The 26,560-nt window shown below is 49.9% G+C and overlaps 1 protein-coding gene and 1 long non-coding RNA gene across 11 annotated transcripts in view; one reads left to right on the forward strand and one right to left on the reverse strand.

Annotated features, from left to right (window-relative positions):
• The window catches only part of LOC102162878 (uncharacterized), a 462,928-nt gene extending 452,971 nt beyond the window's left edge, over positions 1 to 9,957 (forward strand). Inside the window, exons 7-8 of the long non-coding RNA XR_014816285.1 lie at positions 342 to 424; positions 4,281 to 9,957. This is a non-coding gene — a long non-coding RNA (uncharacterized LOC102162878). The remainder of the gene's footprint in view (positions 1 to 341; positions 425 to 4,280) is intronic.
• Positions 1 to 26,560, reverse strand: part of TNR (tenascin R) — a 416,877-nt gene that overhangs the window by 327,658 nt on the left and 62,659 nt on the right. The window lies entirely within an intron of this gene.

Consider the following 26,560-nt stretch of genomic DNA (forward strand, 5'->3'; position numbering starts at 1 on the left):
GCCTGCATGCCCTCCTGCCCCAATTAGCCCAGGATGGGGGTGGGAGGATCAGTGGAAGGGATGTGACAGACCCTCATTTAGTGACAGCTCCTCAGAGCAGAGCCATCAGTCATGGCAGCCCTACAGTGGAACTGCCAGAGGTGATGAGATGAGGGCTCTGTGGGTGAAGGGGCATTTGTGAGTGAGGGTATACACAAGTGCTTGTTTGCGTGAGCCTGAAAGTTGCGTGTGTGTCACATGCATGTGGTTGTGTGTGAAAGGATGTAAATGAGGTCCTGCATTAATATAGTTGTAAAGGAGGATATAGGTGTGCAATGGTGTGTTTATTGTGTTTGTTGTAGGGAGTTCTGCGTACTAAATGCAAGAGTGAAATGGAAAGACAGAAGGTATGAGGAAGGAGGTGAGAAAGAAGCTGACACAGAAGGTAAGGAGGTGTGGGGAAGGAAGAAGGGAAGATGCAGATGGGAGAGATGGAGGGCCCGGGAGGAAGAAGAGACAGCTCTGTAGGGTGGCTGGTCCTCAGAAGCAGAGGGCTGCAAGGTTCTTATCATCTGGATGTTCTCAGGTCCCCACTAAGGTCTCAGGCTAATGAGAGAAGGCACAGAAGCAGAAGAAACAGCAAAGCCACTGCCTCCCCTCGGTGCCCCAGCAGCAAGCAGACGCCTGCCCCGAGGGGTCTGAGGGCCCCCCTCCAGGGCTCTGGCTCTCAGTCAGTGTCCCCACACCTCCTGGTTTGGCACCAAGACTGCTGCACTCTCACCTGCAAATTGTCACTTACCTCCTGATAGCCTGACTCTGCCCCTCTAGGCCCAGCTCTTAGCTGTCATGGGGTCAAGGTCAGGACTGTGCAACAAGGATATGTGTCTTCCCTCAGACCTTCCAGAAGGAGAACTGAGGCATGGAGCCAGTCCATCAGAGTCCACTCACTCCTCCATCATCCCTGAGGACACAGAGTGATGAGAGGGTGTGGGGCTGAGCATTTCAGGACAGAGACAGCCCTGAGGGTGGCTAAGTCAGTGCTGTGTGCTCTGTGTGGACTGCCAGCAGGGCCCAGGGTGACCTGTGCTGAGGACAAAGTGAAACCCACTCTTTCCTATGGGGGATGTGGCCACTGAATCATCTGCTGCAAATTCGGCCAGAACAGGATATTCATGTGGTGCGGTGCTGAGCAGCTTCCAAAACCTTCCATCAAATAAAGTGGTCCAGGGGCTAGAATTTTTTTAGAGCCAATGTCCAGGATCAGGCCAGTCCACTTCCTTTTCCTTCTTCCTCCACTGGTTTATATCAGCAAACTCTGCCTGGGCAGGCCAATTTTCTTTCTATTTCCCTTTCTGTCTGTCTATCTTTATTGCTCTCTCTCTCCTCCCTCCTCCCTCCTTCTCTTTCTTTTTTTCTTTTTTCTTTTTTAATGATTTTTATTTTTTCCATTATAGTTGGCTTACAGTGTTCTGTCAGTTTTCTACTGAAGAGCAAAGTGACCCAGTCTCTCTCTCTCTCTCTCTCTCTCTCTCTCTCTCTCTCTCTCTCTCACACACATACACATTCTTTTTCTCATATTATCCTCCATCATGCTCCATCAGAAATGATTAGATATAGTTCCCAGTGTTATACAGCAAGATCTGATTGCTTATCCACTCCAAATTCATTCATTCTTTCTTTTTCTTTCTTTTTTCTTTCATTCTCTCTCTCTCTCTTTCATCTTCCTTCACTGAGGTAACATTAGTTTATAATGTTGTATACATTTCACATACACAACAGTACGTCTCAACCTCTGTATAAACTACAGTGTGCTCACCACCAATATTTAGTTGCAGTGTTGACAAGTATGCCTTACAACTTTCAGATAAACACATTTCCATTGATTCCCTGGAAACAGAGGCTCACAAATAGGGAGTTCTCTTTTCTCTGACATCGATTCCAGGAGACAGAATTTCTCCTTCACTCACCTGCCAATTCCTGGAGCCCTTTTCTGGAAACAGAGCAGATTACAGGAAGAGCGAGAACATCCACAAATCTAAAGCACCAACTAGGCATGAGGTGCTGTGTTGGGTGCCTGTACATGCATTTTCCAGGCACCACTGAGCTGAGCTGAGCCAGAGGAAGCTGGCAGATGTTCAGTTAGGGACTCTCAACCTAAGTTATGTTTGCCAGGTTGGGAGAGGGGAAGAAAAGGGGTAGGATGGAAGTGACTTCTGTCTCCACCCTCCCTCCACTCCACTTTCAGAGATGCCAAGCATTTCCCAGAAGTTCCAGTCCATCGGAAGCCCCACCCAATGGGTGGCTTGGGCCTCAGTTGGGCAGAGCTAGTTAGTCTGAGGTCAACCTGCCATATTGGGTGAGCAAGGCTGGCAAAACAATGCGGCTTCCTCTCAAAGCCTAGGACTGTGCTCATCCTGATGACTGGAAGGGGCTGGGAGCAGGGGCAGAACAATGCAACAGAACACTGCTGCAACAGACTCTCCCCACCTCACTGTGGATGATTGGCAAGGCCAAGATCTTTGACAAGGATAAGTATATCGGCCACGGGCAAATTGCTTTAGAGGCCCTGCATGCCAATGGGGAGAATCAGGAAGGGACCCTTTTCTGGGTGAGGCATTCAGGTGCCCGGGTAGGCTGCCCCTCAGGTCCCATTGCATTCTTGCTCATTCGTGTGGGCTCGCTTAACACCTCCCCTCTTCACCCCTGAATGGTCCCTTTATAAGAGACCAGAAGGGCCAGCTAAGAATCAGGAGGCCTCTGAATCTGTCAGGCCCTCCTCAGTCTTCCCATCCATCAAGCGAAACAATGGTCCATGTCCTGCCGCTCTCATGATAGTCAGGTTGAGGGCCAAAGGGGCTGATGTCTATAAAGTCTAAAGGATTGCTCACAGGGAAGGGATTCTTTTTATTATAGAGACCCAGACACTACACACAGACCACTGCTGCAAAAGCTACACTCCTGCAGGTTCAGCCAGCTGGGTAATAACTCCAGAAGGCAGCAGGTGGTGGGGGGAAGGGAGGGGGGTTGCTAGAAAACAACAACAACAACAACAAAACCCTAGACTCATATATAGGGGTTTTTTGGTAGCTTTTTTTTTTTTTTTTCTTTCATCACTGCTCTTAATTTTTCTTCCACCATTTTTTTTTTTTTTTTTCTGAGTACAAATTTGGAAGGAGGCTCTGGAGTCCCATTACTAAGAGAGAATGCTGGAAAACTATGACTCCTGACCCTGATGAGTAGTGTGTGTGGGAGACCTGGTTTCTTCTCATGATCTTGATGCTAACCACCCAAGTGGCTCTGACTCGGTCTTTTCCCCTCCCTGGACTCAGTTCCCACAACTTTGAAATGAGGAGCATAAACTAGCAGGAGGCTCTGCTGAAGGGCCACATGAGAGGTGAATCAGACTTCCTGAACAGCTAGGGGAGTGAGGCACGACTGGGAGACTGGGACCCAGTGAAACAAATCAATAACTGCCTTTTGGTCACGAGCTGTTTAATCAGCCCCTACAGCGCCCCAGCCAGCACCATGAATGGGGAACTGCACCCAAGACAGCCCTGGGCTCTGTGGGAAGGTCACCCACTCAGCCAGCCTAAACAGAATCTCACCAGGGATTGATTTCCTTACTGTCATTGACCTTGAGGTGGTGTGACCTTGAGCAAATCCTCAGTCTCTCTTTCAGTAAGTCAAATGCCCTGTATCCTTCCCCAGACTTAAAAGGAGGATGACTTGAAGATGGCTATAAAAACCCTGTAAAAAAGGCATAGACCATCCACAAATGCCAAGTTTCTGGTCGTTCAATATTTATGGGAATCTCAAAAAAAAAAAAATCCCAGTATTATCATAGACATCCAGGAGACAGTTAGAAATAGGTGAGAAAGAATCTAAAGAAGATAACTCCTTGGGTTCACGGAGCTTCTGGCAAGGTAAGAAAGCAAATAGACAAACAGCAGAGAACTAAGCTAATAATGAGTTCCTGGAAATGGAGCAAAGTTCATTCCTCCCTCTGCTGACTCAACAGAGGTTTTGAGAAGCAGCAGAACCAGAGGCAGGGTCGCAGGGACAGGGGAGGAGACTCCAGATGAGGTAGGATCCTGGGTGTGAGAGGCACCCTCCTGGGAATGGCCTTGATGTGGGCCACGCCCCTGCTCACCCCAAAGACACTGAGCCACTTCTCCTCATGCCCAGTTAGAGGCCAGCTGGGAGAGCCTGAGCCAAGATGTGTGGGCCTTGTCACACCACTCAGAGTCCTTGGACTTGAGTGGCACCTCAAATCATCAGTGTTCTTTCTGTCCATTTTTTAGTCACATGGTCATCCCTCCAACATGCATTTCCACCTGACTTCATGGAGGAGAACTAGGAAGCAGTCAACAGTGAGAATGAAGTTCCAGCAAATGACCCAGTGGAACCATCCTCGCGGGGTTGCCAAGCACACGGATGAAGAAGCTCCACAGGCATTCCAGCCCAGCTGACATTATGTGAGGCAGAGATGAGCCATTCCCACTGTCCCTGTCTGAATTCCTGACCCTAGGAATTGTGACGATGGGTGAAATAGTCACTGTTTCAAGCTACTACATTCTGGAAGCTATAGAGGTAATAATATAATGAAACAGGAACTCAGAGCAGGCGCTGGAGGGGCCCTGGAGGAGCCCTTTTTTTCAAGGACATCAAGGAAGGCTGCCCCGAGGAGGTGGATTTGGATGGGGCGTGGAGCAAGGAGAGGATTCCTAGACCTTCTCTCTCTCTGTCGGGCTTCACACTGCACTGCACGGCCAGCCCCACCCGGGGAGAGGCCTCCCTCACTTTGACAGCAGAGAAGGAGCAAAGCAAATGTCTTCCCAGAGCAAGGGATTTGGCTGCAAATCCCTAATCAATGAGGAAAAATTTAAAGAGATTAAGGCAGCTGCCACTCTGCACATGGCTCCCCACCCTTCCCCCCACTGGACCTTGGTTTCCTCTGACTTATCTTTCTCCCTATTTCCTCCCCCTCCACCCCGCCCATTCTTTCTCCCCCCACCCCATCCTTCCCCTCTTTCCTCCAGGCCCCCCTATTTTCTGTGCCTCTTTGCCACCCTCTCTTTTTCTCCCCCCGCCTCCCACGTCTTCCCTGCCAGACCATTTCCCACCCCACATTCCACCTGCTGCTGAGGCTTTTTTTCTTGACAGCAGCTCTCTGGTTTTGAGGGGATGCTTTCACTGTTTATATGTTTAGGACCAGACAAAACTACTCTTTTGACAGGCCCAGAGGGAGATGTGCTCTGTTCCATTCCCAGCGCTGGTACCACCCAACTCTAGAGGTAAAGTCCTGAAGATCTTGGTGTTCTGAGACCTGCCCTCTCCATGTGTTAGGAACAAAGTGGATCGAAGCAGAGGGGTTAGAACCAGAAACCACAGGGGAGCGAGGAGGGATGGATTCAGGTTGACGTATAATAGGGGAGTTGTCAGTGATCCAGACTGGGGCAAGAATATCCATGGTTGCACATGACATTTAGTGCCACCTGGCACTTACTGCATGGCTCTTTTGGATTCCAAAGGATTCTTACGTATGTTTCATTTCCCTCTTCCTGTAGGATCTCCCTCTAATTTCTCCAGCTCTCATATCATAACCCACCTACCCATCAGGACCTACTGTAGGTACACCATATTCCCCCAAACCTGGGGAACTAACTCCTATAGCACTGAGTACCCGCTTCACAGAAACTGGCTCATGACAGTTTACTGTCCTAGTTCTCTCTTGCTGTGTCTGGTGCGCAAGTCTTTTTTTTTTTTTTTGTCTTTTTATGGCTGCACCCACAGCATATGGAGGGTCCCAGACCAGGTGTCGAATGGGAGCTGCAGCTGCCGAATTACACCCCAGCTCATGGCAACCCTAGATCCTTAACCCACTGAGTGAGGCCAGGGATTGGACCTGCATCATCATGGATACTAGTCAGATTTGTTTCTGCTGAGCCAGTATGGGAACTCCTGGTGTGGAAGTCTTGTCCACCAAGCACAGCTCTACAGGGACCAGACAGGCTAATACATCTCTGTGGGTCAGGGCCTGGCTTGGTGCTGACTATCTGGTAGGGGGTCGATAGCACGTGATTGATCTGTTGATCATGTCCCATTGGAACCTGTGAGGCAGCCAGGGATGGACATTCTTCTTTCTCTATGATGTCTAACAGAATGTGCTTGGAGGGTATCTGCTACCTGTCCTCTGGACCCAAGGAAAGATTTTATGACCTGCCACAGTCTGGATGTGGGGGGGCAGGGAAGGGGAAGCCAAGAGGGTCTATGATGTGGTTCCTCCAGCATGCTTGCGTCTCTCAGGGTCTCACTCTGCTGCTTAGCTACCTGGAATAGAGGTCACATCTACAGAATGAACACTTACAGTGTTCCAAGTAGAATGGCTGAGATTTGAGGTTTGATTCGGACAGAACTCTGTACAAATCCCAGTTGGACTAGCAATGTCTTCAAACCTCACTTTTCTCATCTGTGAAGTGGGTTGAATTTTTACCTGACTTACCAGCAGGATTAAATGCCTTAGTTGATGTAAAACCAGCCATTGGTAACTGCTCAAAAATGACAGCTACTATTATTCTGTGATGTTACTAGGCTCCATGTTGCCTGGTGTGTATTGTCAATGGGAATATTAGAATCCAGGAGCCAGAGAGGCCTCTGTTGGCTCCCCAAGCAGCCCCGATGACAGGCGATCTGCCCCATCTGGGCTCTGGCCCCCCTCACTCATTGCCCTCTTCCTTCCCCCTCAGATAATCACAGGTGAGTCTACAGTACCAAAGAGGCCAGTTCGTGGCTAAGGCTTGTTCTAAAAGGTGTATAAAGAAGAGAAGACTCTAGAAGCAGGGGCGGGGGGGAATCTACTAATGAAGCCTCTTGTAGTGCATGTACAGGCTGCCCTGAACTGCTAATTTACTCGTAATACAAGAAAGGTGAAGCAAACTGTTCAAGTAAAAGATGAGGGAGGAATGGCTTGTCAGCAGCACATGAAGAAAAGACATAAAGGTTTTCACTGACTGTAAGTTCACTATAAACCAAGGCTGCGGCATGGTGTCAAACACACACACACACACACACACACACACACACATATTATATGTACAAGGAAAAGCTTGAAAGCTTTCTAGGCTGGATATTATACAGTGATTAGAAGGCAGGAGCTGGCACCTCTACACTACTATGTGTTGGATTGTGGTTTTCAAGCCTGGATCCCCTTTAAATGGCACAGGAGACACAAGGTGTGTTCAGGAGGGAATGCCCAGGATGACAAAGAATTGGAAACTGTGACTTACAGGGACCAGCTGAAAGAACACAACGCTCTCAGTCTAAGGAACTCAAGACTCGGTGTCCAAGGTTACCCATGTTAAATAATTAAGGGGATGACTTGAGAGAAGATTTTTGTTCTTCTCTAGGATCCCAGACGACACATGGATTTGGAGAGGTGTGTCTACGTGGAGATGGACTCCTTCCAAAATAAAGGGGAGCTCGCCAGTATTTAGAACTGTCCAAGGATGGGCCTCTGAGGGAGGGAGCAGGCTCATGTGGGTGGTTTGTGAGTGGACACCGGACCTCACCAGGGTGAGGATGGAAATGAGGCCACTCCTGTGTTTGGAGGGAGGTTTGACGATGAGGGCTGAGAGGTCCCTCCTAACCCTCAGTAGCTTTTAGGGGAAGAGTTCACTCTTTCTGTTCTCCCTGACCAATCACAGCCAGCCTGCCTTTGGGCGGAAACTTGGACCTAGACTTCCTTCAGGTGTGGGGTAGCCAGGGGAAGAGGCCAGCTTGGTTATTTGCCCCCTGGGCTATGGTTGATTCCCATCATTAAGGGGCCAAGAGGGAGAGATGCAGTGTCCAGGAGGAGGCTGGAGGGGCCTCTCTGCCAAACACCCACTGGACTAAGTATGACATCATGGGTTGGCAAAGGGAGAGATGGAAGGAAAGAAGGATGGAGCGGTGGAAGTCGACTGGTTTAACAGCTGCCGTGAGCATTTCTGAGTCGGGGAAATGGGAAAAAGACAAGGGGAGGACTTCTTTGACCAGGAGAATGCTATTCAGAATGTATTAGATTCAGAATGTATTAGACCATCCAGAGTCTTTGTGCGTCTTCTCGATGACCAAGGCTTTTATCTATTTTCTGCAATTACCAAGGCTTTCTGCAATTGTGTGAACCTTCCCCAAACAAACTGTCTACTCCAATGAGCACAGGAAAAAGGGTATCAACATTTTGGTGAACAACTGAGGAAAATATTCAGACTAGACTAAGCCTATGTCCTCTGTTTACTGCATCCAGAATATAATTTTGTAAATGTTCTTGGCACAGACGCTGAAAAGCAAAGGCAAAAGGGAAGAAGCTGGGGTGTGAGGTTGACAGGCAGCAAGCCCTGAAATATCAAAACTAAAAAAATGTAACGGGAAGGAGGACACTTCCAGCGATGGCCCAAAGATAACATTCCAGAATGAGTTGCTTGGTGAAGGTAAACAAAGCTCCCCAACAGAAATATAAAACTGTCCAAAGGATAGAATTTGAAGAGGGTGGATAGAACTTTCCATGCACCTGAGAGAGTGCATAACTCACAGTAGCAGAAACATTAGCTGCTTGCGTTTGACATCAGAGGGTTTGGTCCTCTAGATGCTGCACATGGCTTCAAAATGAAGAAACGGTAGTGGCACTGTTCTTCTTTCTTCCAACCCTGGGTAAGGACCTTAATATGCTGTCATTAGCCTTTGGGGCTTCTCTTTAACATTAGGGTGCTGCATGAAGCTACTTGACTGCTATGGTTTCTTTGAGTCCTGATGTTCTAACTGTATGGCCCAAACCTGAGCTGACTATGAGCTGGCTTCCCTCTGGTATAAGACACCGCTGCCTTTGGAGGGGGGACCCCGGCACTGCTTTGGGGTCCTTGGTATCCGGAGGGCAGACAGAGTGTGTGAGGAGGTTGTAGGAGAAAGCCAGTACTTTTCTCTTCTTGTCTACTTACGTCCAGTATGGGCCTTCAGAGGATAGCAATGGGAGAGCAAGGGACCCAGAGGAGCGTCCTTCTCAAGGACACATTGGAGGAACTTGAAAGAGAGTACCCGTCAGCAAGGTCAGCCAAGGAGACCCAATCCAGCCATCCCCGGCTACTCAAAGTGTGGCATCAGCATCATTAGCATCACCAGGGAGACTGTTAGAAATGCAGAGTCTCAGGCACTGCCTGGATCTACTGAATCCAGAAGCTGCTTTTTTTTTTTCCCCCTAGGGCTGCACCCACAGCATATAGAAGTTCGCAGGCTAGGGGCCAAATCAGAGCTGCAGCTGCCGGCCTACAACGCAGCCACAGTCACACCAGATCAGAGCTGCATCTGTGATCGACACGGCAGCTGCAGTGCCAGATCCTCAACCCACTGAGCGAGGCCAGGGATTGAACCTGTATCTTCACGGATACCAGTCAAATTCTCAACCCACTGAGCCACAACGAGAATTCCAGAAGCTGCATTTTTAACAAGAGCCCCAGGTGGTAAGGAGAACAGGAGCACAGAGTTTTGGCATCACCTCATAGCACAGCACATTTGTTCTGGGAAGCAACGAAAATGATTCTGTGGATGAAAACGAAATGCATATCTCTCATTTAATCTTTTCCTCACTTGCTCATTTCTTCATCGGCATTTATGGAGGGGATAACCGGTAAAGAACTCCCTTCACCTCTTTCTGTCCCGAGTATTTTATAGTCCAGCGAGAAAGCCAAGTTGTAAATGGGAAGTTCCCCATCATCATTACTCTAATGGTGCAACAGGACCTGGAGATGGAGGTGCCGAAGCCTGCTCAAGAGAGCCCAGGACGGCCCACCTCAGAAACGCCTGTTGCCTGGGTATCTACCACGAGCAAGAACCCCAAGAACCCCACTCATGACAAAGATCATCTCTCCCTCTTAGAGGGGACCAGCCTTTTGGGAAACCCTCCTAGTTTACCACAAGTAAATACAAATGATTAAAAGGATCAAATATTCAATTTCTCCTGCGTATCTCCTATCTTAAGGCTTTCCACATGTAATTGAGCTTGAGCATCATCATACACTCCTGAGAGGTAAGTAGTGTTTGTTACCCCCATTGACAGATAAGGACACAAAGACTCAGAGAGACTGTGTGACCTGCCCAAAACGGACTGGGGCAATTCTCACAGGCAGTGCTGCTTGTAAGATAGGGCAGTGAACAGTTCCACCTCTCTTTCTGACCAATAGTCCAAAGAAGTTGGTTCTTTGCCTTCCTGCTTCTGCTTGCCTCAGGACATGCCAGAAGTGGCCAGAAATGGATGCTGAGGGCAGCTTGTCCTGCTCAGGTGTAGGTAGCAGCTTTCAAGATGTGTTGCCATGGAACTATGTCCCTCTGCCTCCCCTTGAGTCCTCTTAGAACTCCAGCTTCTAAACCCGGTGCTCTGGGCCAACCTTGGGTCCCCAAAGATGGCTCCAGGCCAGTCATGATGGCCCCTCCATCCTCCTCCCGGGTCCTGATAACTCCAGGGAGCGCCTCATAGCTGCCTGGCATTCTTGGCTAATGTAGCTGGGCAATCGAGACACTCAGGTGCGAGCTGTCAAGTAAGTCATCAGTAAATCCTGCTTCCTCTGGCTGGCTGGGCCTGAGCATGCCCTTAACAGAATATTCAGTTCTCACACCTTGGCAAGCCTGCTCTAGATGCTTCAGCGCCCTGGTTTTGCATCAAAACTCTCCCAGCTCCGTGCTTTTTACCACATTGTTCCTGCTCCCTGAACGCTGCTTCACCATTTGGAAACCTGCCCATCCTTCAAGGCCTGGACTGTACACCACCTTCTCCACAACATCTTCTCCCACTTCCCAAGCCAAGTCTTGTCTCTCCATCCTCTGCCCTCTCCCAAATCAAGAGCCCCACAAAACAACACTTAGCATAGTCTGCTCTGTGTGACACTTCATTATGGAGAGCCTGGAAAGGCCGTGACAGCAATGACCATGTTTTAGCCTTCAGTTTACACCCCAGCCCACAACTAATGCTTTGTAAAAGGTTATAGAATACAAGTGAATAGAGAGCCAGAAAGTGAAATGCACCCAGAGTGTGGGTAGATAAATCATATCTTCTTCATTCACAGGCATTTCTTAAGCACCTACTCTGTGCAAAGCATCACGTGATGAGCTGAGAATGCAAAGCTGACTAAAGTCCTTCTTTGAGAGGTTTTAGTCTAGTTGGTGAGACATACAAGTAAATAGGTAATTCCAGTAGAGAAGCACTGAGGAGGCAAACTTAACTCAAACTGGGAGATGAGGCAGAGGGAGAAGAGAGTATTGTCAAAGAAACTGCTCCGAGAAGATGCTGTGTGAGATGCACCAACAGAGAGAGTCCCAGATCCTGCTTCCCTCCCGGTCACCCCTGCCTGATTGTCCCTGCAGCTCACTTGCCTCTCCTGTCTGCCCACACACTCTTAGTCAGAATTTTTTTTTGGCCATGGTGTGCAGCAGCTTGATATGGGGTCTCAGTTCCCAGACCAGTGATTGAACCCTGGCCACTGCAGTGAAAGTGCCAAATCCTAACTACTACACCACCAGGGAACTCCCAAGATCTTTCTTGGATATTGCAAAAATAATCTGGCCACTCTTTGCTGCTGGAAATGGAAGGACAAATTAGAGGAACTTAACAGAGAGCAACCACCAGCAGGTCAGCCAAGGAGACCCAATCCAGCCATCCTTGGCTGCTCAAAGTGTGGCTATGTGGCAGCATCTCCAGGGAGACTGTTAGAAATGCAGAGTCTCAGGCCTTGCCCTGGACCTCCTGAATCCAAAGCTGCCTTTTTAGCAAGAGCCCCAGGTGCTTCATACTCTTATTGACACCTGAAAGACACTGGTCTAAGCCATACCTCTAGACCAGCCTTCTCTGGAGCAGATTCAGGGTCCTTCTCCATAGGAACGGGGGCTGGGGGCCTCTACTGTCTCTTAAAGAAGTTTGTACAAGTGAAATTACATACAACCATTCCACCAGAGCAAAGCAATGAGAAGAGGGGCACACTGCGGGGCAGGGGAGCGGGCACCCTTTGCTGGACCTCTCTTTGAGTGATCTGGTGAATATCAGGTTAGTCGCTGAGGAGGCCCTCCCTGTCACTGTCAACCTCCATGTCTGCTCATGCTGATCGTTGAGTGAGTCACCCTTACCTGCAGTGTGGCCTCCCCACCAGCAGGGAACGTTCTTACGGTGCTGAGACTCACCTGCTGGGTTCTGATGCAGTCCACCCCGGAAGAGTGACTCGACTGCCAGGGAACAGGGCCAAGGGGAGAAGCAAACCTTGCTGTCAGTCATAGAGGCTGCCACCTGGCATCTCAAAAAGAGTCAGGGACTGACACTGGCCATAGCTGTAATAAGCGTAATAATTGCATTTATTGAACACCTCCCGTGACCGGCACCGCGTTAATATTACACACATTCTCTCTAATGATCTCAACAGCTCTAAGAAGAAAGCAGCACGACCTCCCTTTTAAAATGGAACCACCAGGCCGAAAGAGGCGAGGAATTTAGGCGAGCTCACACAGACCGTGAGAGATAGGGTGGAAATTGGAACTCAGATCTGTTCACACCAGAGCCTGCGGTCTTTCCACTGCCCCAAGCTCCTTGGCCCAGTGCGCATGGCCTTCCTGCCAGGGCAGAAACTTCTGCTTGGTCCCAGGGTGTTGGGCCTCTACAGGGGAGGTGGCCCCCAGGTCAGAGCGAGAACTGCACCGGGAGCAGCTCCCAGGCACCTGCCCATCAGTGCCCACAGCCACCGCCTCAGTCAGAAGCCAATGTGGCAGCTTCTACCTCAGTTTCCCTGCATCCCCCCAGCAGGCAGCAGTGCACAATAATTAATTATCTCACTCGAGGCTGTGCGTGCTAAAGAGACAATGACAGTAGAACACTGGAAAGATAAAACACAGTGACCCTTGTAATTATAGCTTCGGCTAGAGGGCCCTGCTTCCCTGTACCCGAGAGCAGGAAGCATCCTCTGGGAAGGTCTATTGGCAAGCACAGTGCCTGGAAGTCAGCATGGTTGCTGAATGAACAAGTGAGTGAAAACTTGGAGTTACCATTATGGCTCAGCAGTAATGAAACCGACTAGTAGTATCCATGAAGACGCAGGTTCGATCCCTGGCCTTGTTCAGTGGGTTAAAGATTCGGCATCGCCATGAGCTGTGGTGTAGGTCACAGACACGGCTCGGATGCTGTGTTTATAGGCAAGTTGCTGTGACTGTGGTGTAGTTTGGCGGCTACAGTTCTGATCAACCCCTAGGCTGGGAACTTCCATTTGCCCCATGGGTGAGCCTTAAAAAGCCAAAAAAGCCCCACAAAAACCAAAAAACAAAACCAAAGCATGTCTGATCCCCAATCCTCGTTGCCTTCCAAATCCACACTCTTGTCATTCACACAAAATAGGGCAGCTATGCAGCAGTTGATGGCACGGGGTCACTTTGTCCCCCCATCCTACCCTTCCACACAACACAGTGCACCCCAGTTCAGGGAAAAAACAGTTTCTCCTCTACCCTCACAGGTTACTCCTTCGAGAAACAGGTCAGTTTTTGGCCCCAGAAATGAATGACGCCTTCACCTCTCTGGCTTCTGAGCATCTCTATCTCATGAACTCAGGGGCGGGGACTCTCCCTGCCTCTGCTTTCTTCCGACACTTGGTATGGGGAGAATCTTGGGGCTGGATTTGGCCCCCGTCCTCCTGCACTGTAAGTCGTCGAGCAGCCCACATCTCACCTCACCATGCCTCCTGGTTCCTCCAGCCCCAACCACAGCCCCACCTCCTCCTTTCTCCGCTCCTCTCTCCTGGGAGAGGATATTGTAACAGTCACAGGGCACTCGCAGTGTTTGCAGAATGGGGAAATCTACACAGTCACCAGATGGAGGTCACGAAGTTCATCTCCTGATACTTTGACCTCTGCCCCAGCACTATGTCCTCTCTCCAGGGTGGGCAGGCTGGTTACTTCATGAACCCCTGCCTGAGAGCTGTCACAGTTCGCTGGGAGGATTTCAATAATATTAGGATCTAGCCATTCTGGGACTGAGAGTGTCAAATCCAGGACCTGAAGCCCAGCGTGAGAAATCTGGTGGATGGCTGGTACTGTCAGCTCACACAGAGTGGAAGAGAAGAAGGGAGAGCTGGGCTTGCCCCTGAACAGAGAGAAATGGAAGTGGTTTTAGCCTAGGTTGGCATTTTGTAACCTCAGAGAGGTGGTAAGTAAATACGTTTTCAATCTTGTAATTATGTATTCATTTTCTCATTTGGCTACTGTTTATTGAGCACCTACTCTGTGTAGACACAGTGCTTTCCACGTGAGTAAAAGCTCAAATACAGCAGTGTGGTAAGTGATTAGCTGAGCATGGCCATGGTATTGGAGGAACCCAGAAAAAACATCTACATAACCTCTGAGCCAGGGAGGGCTTCCTGGAGGAGCTGAACAGTTGAGCTGAATTTTGAAGAAGGACAAACAAAGTTAGGAAAGAGTGTGATGCATGCAGGAAAGTGCAATGGTTTCAACTGGATGGAGAGGAGGATGAAATTGGGAGAAGGGTGGGACGGGTCTAAAGACATAGGAGCAAATCATCAAAGGCTTGTATACTAAGCCGAGGTTCTTAATGCTATTTTAAGGGGGAGCCAGTGACATTCTGAATGTAGGCAAGTGTGTAATCAGGTTTATATCTTGGAAAAATCACCCTGTGCATGTGCTATGGGAGCTGGATTAAAAGGAGAATGGCTTAAAAGTTATTCAGACAACTCAGGTGAGGGATGAAGAGGGCTAGAACTCAGGCTATGGCCTGGAGATGAGGAGCGGAAGACAGGATGGAGAGATTTAAAGATGGAAGCAGCTCATGGCTACTGAATGGCTGGGGTACTTCTAGAAGGAGAGAAAGGCTGAAGTTTCTAGTGTGGGTGAGTCCATTCACAACTGTAAGAAATAAGGTGAGAGCTGTGGGTTTGAGGAAAACATGACAGGTCAGTTTTGGACAAACTGTTTTGCAATTTAGGAATCTGTCCATCCAGGTGCAAGCATCCACTGAGCCCTGCCACCGCCCAGTTCTCAGGAGGCTTGAGAGGCAGGAAGAGAAGCCCATCCAGGAGCTGACACGGCAGTGCCAGGCATATTTGCCGTCCAGGACTCCTGGATGGATGAGGATGCAGTCCTTCACTGAGCAGTGATAGGTGACAAGGAGGTAAGGTGGCCAGATAAAAGAACACCCAGTTACATTTGAATCTCAGATAAACAACAACAATTTTTTTTTTTTTGTCTTCTTGCTATTTCTTGGGCCGCTCCTGCGGCATATGGAGGTTCCCAGGCTAGGGGTCGAATCGGACCTGTAGCCGCCAGCCTATGCCAGAGCCACAGCAACGCAGGATCCAAGCCGCGTCTGCTACCTACACCACAGCTCATGGCAACGCCGGATCGTTAACCCACTGAGCAAGGGCAGGGACCGAACCCGCAACCTCATGGTTCCTAGTTGGATTCGTTAACCACTGCACCACGACGGGAACTCCAACAACAACAATTTTTAAGTATAAGTATGCCCCAAAGATTGCATGGGATATACTTATACTACAAATGTATTCACTGTTTATCTAAACTTCAACTTTAACTTGATGTCCTGAATTTTTATTTGCTAAACCTGGTAATTCTGCAAAGGGATGAAGCAGGATTCACCTCCAGGTCCTGATCCTACCAGGCTCAGACACTTAGACTTGTCCTAGGAGCAACATTAGTACTTGGGGCAACCCTGGCCAGACCTGCTGCCCTGTCACATGCTTTCTTAATCCAGAGAAGCCTGCCAGCTGTACCTTTGTGAGTGAAATGGGAGGTATTGATCTTGCACTAAAGGGCCTCAGCATAGTGGCCAAGCACAGTGAATGGCTCCTAGTAGACTCTCCGTATACCTTTGAATAAAGAGATGGATGGAAAGAGTCAGGCTCTTGCTCCACACATAGAGTGACCTTGGGCAAGTTACTTATCTCACCAGCTTCAAGTTTCTCACTAGGAAAATGGAGATAATAAAACCTTGAAGAGCTGCTGTGAAGACCCAATGAAATAAATCAGCCTCAAGTGCAGGCACTCAACAAATGCTCCTTGCCCACCCCTACCTGCCAGGTCTGTCAGTGCCCATACAGCCCTGGCCTTATCTACCTGGGGCCAACATGGACTGGGAGGAGACTCCTTCGGTCTGGCAGGCTTATTCAGCAGCCACCCTGACTCTGGCCTTCCAGTCAGGACAATCCAAGCACTGGTACTGCAGTAGCAAAAGAGATGTGCTGACTTCAATCACTGATTTTATTTTTTAGGGCAATGAGTCAAAGCTTGGACAGTCCTAAATGTCAGTCTTCTCTCAAGGGAGGAGAAGCTTTCTTTGTCATTTAATATCCATTGGTTGAGAGCTCATCACTTCCCAACCAAAGGAAGTTTCTGTTTGTTCTCTCAGTGGGGCCAATCTGTGTCCAGGTCAAAACCCTGTGAATTCAGAGATTCTAAGAAGGTCGTGAGACACCCCACAACCCCTTTTGCTGGCAGCCCCTAAGGCCTTCCAATCATCTCCCCATGCCAAGTGGCCCTGGGCTCCCAGCTAGTTCAGGTTTGCAATGGAGGAGGAAGCGGGTGCATCCTGCAGAGTGTGGGTCTGATTTTCACATGTCATCAGCTCTCATTCATATTCTCTTTCGATTCTGAAAGGCTGCTTCCCACCAGGCCAGTCTCCACTCTTTCCCGCAATCAACACACTCACTTCTGATTCTAAGTCTGCATTTCTCCTGCTCCCCCCACCTTAGCCTGGAAACAAGGTCCTGCCACAGCATGACCCAGGGCCTCCCCTCTCCCCAGTTTCAGCTCAGGCTGTGAAGCAGCCTCTGAAGCATCAGAACTACAGGGCCCTCACCTGTCTCTGAGTCCCTAAAGCACATTTGTCTGTATCATTCACTGGGGACCTTTAGTGAAACTCTGTCTGGATTTGCTGCTTCACTATTTCCTGTGAACGCCTCGTCCCCTCAACTGGATTGCGAGCTCTTGGAGGGAAAGGTGGAACCCACGGCATTTCTTTCCTGTCCTCCGCAAGCCCCAGCTTGCCTGGCCCGGGATGTTAGCTCGTGATGGATGGTTAGAGGACAAATGAAAGAATGAAGGGTCAGCACCAAGGGCATTCATTAGTCTGGAGGCTTAGTATTACTCCCAGTCTTATAGGGAGACTGTGAAGCACAGAGGGGTCCTGCCCTTTCGGGATTTATAAGCCAAGACAGACAAGGTGATTCTGATAGGGAAGGTAGAAGGATGAGCAAGTACTGGACCATGATTTAAATGTTCTCTTTATGAGCGAGCATAGGGCAAGCATACTGGGGGCCTTAGAAGAATAAAAAGAAAAAAAGGAGTTTTAATTGTGAGCTCTTTTCTTTAGTCAGTCAACTAACACTTTTAAGTGCCTCCTACGAACCTCTGTTCCGTGCCTAAGGGTACACAGATGCATGAGTCACACTTCCTTCCCCACAGGACCTCACAATTGAGTGAGTAAGCACTTTCTCTTGACCAGATAAATCCAGACAGTCTTCTTAGAAGGGTGAATTTTAAGATGTGGTGGTATGGCCGAGGGGGGTGGAATTAGAAAGAATTGAGTGGCGGCATGCCAATCCTAATAAGAAACACCAACTGTATAGTCATCACTGGGTAACAGAGCTAAAGAAGATGCACCCAGAGAATAAGGAACTCTGAAAATACATCAGGAGACTTAAAGTGGCAAACTATGTGGAATGATTAAGTCTGGGAGGTGCTGGGAGCACACACAGGACTGGCACTGATGCCCAAACTCCCCCTTTCACTATCTCACCCTGGGGCTCAGCTCTGTGGATTCAAAATGCTCTATGCCTCTTCTCTTCTCCATCCTGGCTCCAAGAGGAAGTGGGAGAGCTGGTGTGATGTACAGGGAATGGGGGATGCTAAAATTGGCCATCCATTCAACTGTCAGGGAGCCAGGAGACCTGTGTGTGGTCCAGCCTGGCCAGGGAGGAGGTGCAGAGGGAGGGCTCCCACCTGGAAAAAGGTTAAAGGAAAAGGAGAAAGGGCCAAGACAGTACTGGAAGAAAGGCTGGGGATTCAGGATGAAGGCTCATTTTCTTTTTTTTTTTTTTTTACCATGAGATAGCTCTCTTTCTGAGCAAGTCTCTTTAAAATGGAATTGATAGCACTGTTCTGAACAGCAGCTCTGGCCTAGACCTGGATCCCCTGAGAACCACAGCCCAGCTCCATCAAATTCCATTCTTTATGCTTGAGCCAAAAACCTTCTCTTCAGACTTAAGCCATCGATCTTGCCCCTCTCCATCACAATACACTGGACCCCCATTCATGTGCCATGCATGCAAACACACTCACACACACACACACACACACACACACACACACTGGCCTTATCCCACTGCCCTATGGAACTATGGGAAGTGGTGACCCTGTAGGCTAGGTGACCAACCACCCCCTTTGAGACAGCCTTGGGCAGTCTGGGACATCTGGTCACCCTCTGGTAGTTAGGGATGCTAGGACTGGAATATTCTTGCACCAGGCCAGGTGGCCTCACTGAGCAGCCCCACCCCCAGCTGTCCCTGCCTTTTGGGGTTGCCTACCCCTCTGGCCTGCTGGGCCCTGCTTCCCTTACCCATCCTCTAGCAGAGAGGAAAGCACCAGGACCCCAGGCATCAGTCTGCTGGGCTTTGGAGAACCTGTCCTACTGTGATGGATTTTTTAATTGGATTGTGACAAACATTTAATACCTAATAGAGCTCTTACCAGCACAGTTAATTAAGAATGTGACTGATCTAATTCAGTGGGTGCTCAGAAAGAGAGAAAGGGGGCAAAGGAAGAAGGGGAGCAGGATTTGGGGAGCTGCGGGTGGCTGGAGGTAGAAGATGACTACTGAGCCTGTTTTTTCTGCAGGGTGAGGGGATTCCAGACACACAGTGCAGGAAGCTGCATCACATTTGCTAGCGAGAAGCAAAACATCACCAGCAAGTCACAGAGCAGCCAGGCAAACAAGGACCCTCTTCCCAGCCTCTCGCTCCATCCCGTTGTGCACATCTGCTTGTCGCCCCTGGCCTGTTAGTGATGCCTGAGCACATGGGGCTTTGTGGCTCCCCAAAGCTGCACAGATAACTAAGAGTGTTACAAGCCTCCTTACTGAGCCTGCTTCACCAAAGGTGGCATGACTTGGCACTGCCAGCCCAGAGCTAGGGGCCTTTCACCCTTCCCCGACCCCAGTGTCATACAGATGGCAGTTGGAACACAATATCGAGTTTATAATTCCCCTGTGCACACACACAACCATATCATGCAAATGTGCAGCATATATACACTCCCATGCGTGTGCTGTGCACAAGAGTATGCAGGTGTCCCCGTGGATCTACACAGCAGAAATGCACTCACACACACAAAAAACGTACAGATGAAATTGCCAGTGTCAATGTTCAAATGCAGCATATCCACAAACACCCAAGGGAGAAGGACCAGCCTGTGGTGCCCTCCTGTCTAAACAGAGGCTCATCTCCTGCCAGGCCTGGCTGCTGTCTGAGCAGGGACATTCTCCCATCCTCCTGGGGTCTAAGCGCCTGCTTCTCTGATAGGACCTGGCGTCATGGTTGGACAGCTGTCTCTTCCATTCTGGCAGGTGGTCGCATGCACGGAGTCGGGAGAGAGGCTGTGGGAGGATGCTGGGCTGGCTTCCTGCATGAGTGGTGTCACTCTGGGGGATGACAGATGTCCTGGGAACACTGGATGCCATCGCCATCGCACCTCACTGTGGGTGGATGCGAAAGGGAAGACTCAGCGTCAGGGTTAACGTCAAGGGGGTGGGCTGGGGGTAATAATCCTGATATGCGTGGTGCCATAGTAACTGCTGGGAAGAACTATTTTGAGTTTCTCTGCAGCGGCACCGTGGCTGAGCTTTACCAACGTGAGCCTTTCATAGGCTGCTCTTTAATGGCAAGTGATAAGATTAGGGCAAGAAAGCTGTGATTTAGCAGTTCTGAGGTATTTGATAGCTCACCAGGGCTCAGCTACCGTTCATCTGTGTTAATCCCCTCGGGAAACCGGTGAGGCGGGCGGGCTGGAATGAACTATCTTTGTCTCCGGAGAGGGAAAGCCGGGCTTCTTGAACTTCACCTGCTGGAGGGCAGGACGCGGAGCTCACCCGGCCACGCTGAGCTCCAGCCTGCTTGGTGGTAACAAGGACCAGTGATGGAGAAGCCCAGGCAGCTCCTAACTCACCCGACCAGGGGCAGGGCCACGCAGACGGGGCTGCGTGCAGAGGATGGGACAGCTGCAGGGCCGCTGTCTTTGGGACTGAAACAACGACGCAGCCCCTGAAAGACACTGATGATGACAATTGCAACTGGAAGGGCCAGAGGACGCATCAGCCACAAACAAAAATGCTGAATGGGGGGAAAAGCTGCCAAGAAGCGGAGGGAGGCTCTCTCCCTCCTCCTTTCACATGCCTACTCCTGGCATATGTGAATCATTCCTCCCATTGGTAGGGGCCTCTTCCATTCTCAGGAGCGCTCTCATATACAGACTGCTCAGTACTCAGGTGAGAAGGACCCCTGGGGCTTTCAAGCATGTGGAGCTGTGCCCAAGTTAGAGATGGAGCCCCCAGGAGGACCCAGAACTCCTGGGTTTCCAGCAAGTCCTGGCTGCTCTGCACTTGCCCTCACTTACATCCACCGTGTCCACATCTTACAGGTGAGGAGACTGAGGCTCTGCGGGTAAGTGCTCAGTTCTACCCGAGGCCACTCAGGTAATAAGTAGCAGAGACAGGCCTTGGGGTCAGGCATGTGCCATCACTTCCTACTTCCTCACACTACGCTGTTTCTTGTTTTATATATATAATGATTTTTTTTCATTATAGCTGGTTTACAGTGTTCTGTCAATGTTCTCCTGTACAGCATGGTGACCCAGTTACACATTCATGTACAGATTCTTTTTTCTCACATTATCATGCTACATCATAAGTGACTAGACATAGTTCCCAGTGCTACCCAGCAGGATCTCATTGCTTATCCATTCCAAAGGCAATAGTCTGCATCTATTAACCCCAAGTTCCCAATCCATCCCTCTCCCTCCCGCTCCCCCTTGACAACCAGGAGTCTATTCTCCAAGTCCATGATTTTATGCTGTTTCTTTTCTTTCTTTCTTTTTTTTTTTTTTTTTTTTTTTGTCTTTCTGCCATTTCTTGGGCTGCTCCTGTGGCATATGGAGGTTCCCAGGCTAGGGATTGAACCGGAGCTGCAGCTGCCAGCCTACGCCACAGCCATAGCAAAGCGGGGTCCGCGCCGTGTCTGCAACCCACACCACAGCTCACGGCAATGCCGGATCCCCAACCCACTGAGCAAGGCCATGGATCGAACCCGCAACCCCTTGGTTCCTAGTTGGATTCGTTAACCACTGAGCCACGACGGGAACTCCTATGCTGTTTCTTTAAAAAGGGTGGTCTGAGGGGAGACCCAGAGAGTAGAGTTGACACGTGAGCTGGAGTATAAGTGCATCATTTCCTCAACTGCCAGAGGACGTATGGAGCCAGAATGCAGAGCCAGGGGGGCAGTGTCCAAAATGCGGCCCAGAGCACATTCAGTGAGGGTTTCTGATGGTCGTTTCCCTACCCCTCCTTTGGCTTCTCAGTGCTCTTCTTCCTTGATTTCCCTTCATTGCCTCTTTGTGCTTCTGCCCTGGGCAAGGGTGTCCCTCTTTAGTCGGGCAGGTGAGGGGCCCACGGCTGTCATGGTCTTTCCTTCTTGCAGCAGCAACAGCAGGAGAAGAAACATCCCCTTGCAGGGAGAGCCTGTCAGAGTATTTCCCTCCTTCCTGACTCTGAGCCACCAGGGTCAGGCCCTTCTACCACATGGTGGGCCTTTCACAGCCACAGAACATCTCGAGCAATTGTTTGTCTGACAACTTTATCCAGGGTAGAAAAGCCAAGGCAGTCGGGAGGGGGAAGGACGTCCAAGAAAAGACCTAAGAAAGACAGAGCCCAGGCAGTGGACAGAGCCTTGGGTGAGGAGAACAAAGCCCGTATGTACTACTTTGTGCTAAAGTGACCTTACCCGAGTCACTGAATGTTTTTGAACTTCATCTATTTACGGGAAATTAACAATCTCCGCACGTCTCACTGGATTTTGGCTGCACGGAAATAATACATAGGAAAGAGGTTTGAAAGCTTTAAAGGGCTACAGAAATGAAAGGTAAATGAAAGGTATTTTTTATTAAGTAGCATAAGGAAGATCAAGAGTGACAGAGAAAGAGGAGGGAAGAAGCCAGAGGGCTAGGAGTAAATGCCAGCGGAAATGAATGCTTTCCCACAGAGAAATGCATTAGGCACCTTCAAATGTTCATTCTTTTCTAAAAGATCATAAAGAAAAAGCTATTCCTAATGGGCATCAATTATAAGACGTAAGAGTTGGCTCATGGCACCTGTGATTGATTTGTACCTATCACGGCGATTCTTTCGATTATTTCCCCAGTCCAGCCTGGTACACAACATCTCTTCTTTCCCACCCTCAGCCTCCTAGAAAAGACAGCGCTGAGGATGAGGAAAGTAGAAGTGAGGGAGGATCTAAGAGATACCCAGCTCCCAAACCCCGGGGAGGTGAGCTGCGGTAGAAACACGTAATTCTGTGCCTCCCTGACATGGGTCATCCTGGTTGGGGGACTGTACATTTGAAACATTAGATTCCCTTTCCTGGCCTTGAACCTACTGAATTAAAAAGTGGGGTCCTGGAATCTGTATTTTATTTAACCATGCCCCAGGTCATTCTTAGGCATGGCCAGGGTTGAAAACCATGGCTGGGTTTCTTGCCTTCTGAGCCATAGGGGCGCGTCTGTAGGCTCAGCTACCTTCCTGCCACTCCTTAATTCACAGAGATGGGTCCCTTCTGGAGGACATGGTATTGGGACAACCCTGCCTCCATGCTGTCCCCCTCTCCTGTTGGCTTCCTCATGCCTCCATTCCTCTCCCAACCCAGAGACCGCCTTGGGCAAAGCACCTAAGCGTGGGCTAGCTTGCAGCTGCGGGGTGTTGGGCAAAGGGAGACCTCAAAGACAGCATCCAGGGGCAAAGATGGCACTGATGATTAAATAAACACAGCGGGCCTACAACCAACGGCTTGGCAGAGACAGGAAGACCAAGTAGGGGAGCACAGGGGTTTGAGTTGGAGAGAGAGAACCCCTGGGGGTGGGGGGCATGGCCTTGCCCTTCTGGGAAGACAAAGAGATCAGGAAACCCCATTCAGGCAAGACCACCCACACCACCAGAGTACAGATGGAAAGCCGTGGTCAGTCGGTCAGTTGTTTGGCCCAACCGTCCCCGCCTTCTCTCCACAACTGTGTCTGTCCTTATTCCCAGTGAATCTCTAAGAGAACTCTTCCAGCTAATTCTGTAGATTTTGCTACTGATAAATTTTACCCTCAAGGATCAGAGTAAAATAAGGGTGGCCTTTTTGCCGTCTTTTTTGAATGGCCCCAGGCCATATTGCTGGTGTCTGGGAACAAAGCTGCAGCACTACTGAAGCTGGGCTAGAGCTTGCTTGACATCACGCACCTTCCCTGTGCCATGGACAAGATGCCACACCCAACAGCTAGGGTGCTGGTGAGAGGTGGCCAACCTTCGGGCCAACCTTCGGGCCAGGGGGAGGCCCCCTGGACAGTTAACTGTGTTTACTGAGCATGTACTAGGTGCTGGATGCTAGACTAGGTGCCAGAGTAGAGGGAGGGACAACATTTCATAGAAGATGCGATCATCGCCATCAAAATACCCAAGTTCAATTATGGTGGGCCAGGTGCCTGGTCACAGGTGCATTCTATCATGAGGCCCTGTCCCCAACCATGAAGATGACATCACAGACCATTATCAACAAGACATAGATGGAAAACAAAGGCCTGCTTTGGGGGTGGGGTGGCGGTACTGAGGAAAGGAGGGAGTGGCATGAAGGGGGAAGAGTCAAGATTTCTTGAAAGAGTTCAGTACGAGTGTTCCACTCAAGGCCATCCATGTAAGGGTCAGGAGGAGCAGAGAATTCTCCAGGGGAGGAGGAAGGCCTGGATTCTGCTTCCAATTTACGTTGTCTTGCTCTGGCTTCAGTGATGTGGGTAGGAATCACTGCCCTCATGAAATCCATAGCTTCTCCATCCCTGTGCCTCAGTCTGCTTGAGGGCGCTGGGGGAAGACGGAGCTATGTCGTGGCTGTGCAGCCTCCACCTCAACACAGCCTGGCCTTGGCTTTGAGAAGAGGTCCTAGCTGAGAACCACGTGGGCCGCCAACTGAATCCAGTCGCCAGCCAGCTGCCCCATCTGCATGCGGGGCACTCCCCAGCCCCAGAGTTTATAAATAAACCAAGAGAAGTCATTTTGTCCCAGGAGACTGGGATGTCTTTTAAATACAGAGATATTCTGTCTTGCGCCTCTGTGGTTCCTGAGTTGTTATTCTTTGGCGAGGAACAGGGCTTGGATTGAACCTGGTTCCTGTCTACAGCTGAAAGTCCCAGTGAAGGCGGAGGGGCGGTGGGAGGAGAGGGGGAGGCAGAGACATGGACAGAGACGCTCTTGGTTGAGCCCTGATGTAATAAATGGGGCCACTGAATGAACAAGAGAGGGAGACCAAAGAGAAGTGTGGCAGAGGGGACTCACAGAAGGCAGGAGGGTGTCGAGATGGGAAAAGGGCAGTAAGAGAAAAAGACATTGACAGAGACCTGGAAGAGAGATGCTGGCCAATTGACAGCTGAAACATCCATGCCAAGCAGTGGGGAGAGAGATGTGGGGATGAAGAGAAAGGTACAAAGGCAGACTGCCTGCAGCAAGGCACTAGGACTGTGAAAATGCAAGAGGAGTGGAGGCAGAGTGGCAAGGAGTCTGACACACGTGGAGGCAGAAAGAGCCAAGGAGAGGGAGAGCAGAGAAGGGGGCGGGCACAGGGAGGGATAAGGGATGCTGTCTGCACGTGGGGTCTGAATGTGAGGACTAAACATCAACATGTGTCTGACAACAAAAGAGCAGCACTGTCTGACCTTTTTTTTTTTTTTTTAAATCTTTTTAGGGCATATGGAAGTTCCCAGATTAGGGGTTGAATCAGAACTACAGCTGCCGGCCTGCACCACAGCCATGGCAATGCAGGATCCTAGCTACATCTGCAGCCTACACCACAGCTCACAGCAACGCCAGATCCTTAACCCACTGAGCAAGGCCAGGGATAGTACTTGGGTCCTCATGGATATTAGTTGGGTTTGTTACTGCTGAGCCACAGCAGGAACTTCAGCATTGTCTGTCTTGTATGCAGTAAAGAAACAACCTCATGTGCTAGTAAGAGCATGAACCCTGGGGCAAGACAGTCTGGCTCTCAATCCTGGCACTACCAATTTCTGGTGGTGTGGGTCTTGGCAAATTAGGGCACTGATCAAAGCCTCGATTTCCCCATTGCAATGGGGATAGTGTTAGTACTTCCCAGTAAGCAGTCACGAAGGCTGAACTTTACAGATGTTATAAGCACTCAGTACAGTGCCCATCACATAGGAAGGCTTTTAAGGGGCTGCAGGTGCAGACAAGATGTGAGTGCCCACAGACAAAGAAGGATAAGAAGGTTAGGGGGCAGAGAGAAGCAACAGCTAAGGGCGAGCCCCCCCCCCCCATTATCTACAGACCCATTATTGGGAGTCAGCACCCTTTTTGTTGTGAGCACTGGGGCTGAGGAGTGAAGAGCAGCTCCCGGCAATGGATCAGCCTGGGAGACGGAATCTACGCCAAGAAAGCAGAGAAGGAAGGAGACACGGGCCAGTGTCAAAATAGACTCTGAGGCTGAAAAGGAGTGGCCAAAGGCAGCCAAGGAAAACCTGGCACTTCCAGCAAGCTGCACCTGCAGCAGAGGGAGCAGGAGGGGTGAGATTCAGAGAAGATGGTCAAAGCACCACCTGGAAGGAAATTCTGATGGTCATCCCTTTGCTGATCCTGGATAAAGCCCAGGGAATGGGGGTTCAATTAAATATGGCATCTGTCGCAGCATGCTCCTCTCTCTAGCCATTCAGAGGATGATGAATGAGACCTAAGAAATGTGATGTGAGACCTAAGAAATGACTTCCTCCAGAAAAGACGTCACACTCCACTCACCGGATGCAGGAAGGTCACTGGGGCAGAATCACTGACTTGAGCTACTTTTTCTGGGGGGGAGAGGCAAGAATGGAAGAAGAAAGGTGGAAAGGACGGGAGCTTGTTCAACTGCAATGGCCTGCCTTCAACCTGAGGCTGGCCCTCCCATCTCAGGCTGGGCCAGGGGTAGGGAGCCAAGGCCTGTCAGCTTTCTCCATCCGCCCCCAAAGACACAAGGGTCCCAGCGCAGCTGAGCTTCCTCCTTGCACTCACTGAATGGCATTTATTGTCACCAGAGATGGTTCCTTGAAGACACCCAAGGATGGTTTTAATCCCAAGAGAAAAAAATAGAGGAATCCAGGATATTAAATCCCCAGTTTGCTAAACCAGACTCTTGGTGCTGGAATTAAGCCTGGAGCAACAAACAGAAGGACACGTTGAAAAAGTTAAAATGTATTAATTACTGCCAACGCTCATTTG

This window comes from Sus scrofa, chromosome 9 (genome assembly GCF_054392235.1).
Source record: "Sus scrofa isolate SSC_HxYL_T2T_F1_AM1 chromosome 9, Sscrofa_HxYL_maternal_Yorkshire_Landrace_v2.0, whole genome shotgun sequence".
Classification (NCBI taxonomy): Eukaryota; Metazoa; Chordata; class Mammalia; order Artiodactyla; family Suidae; genus Sus; species Sus scrofa.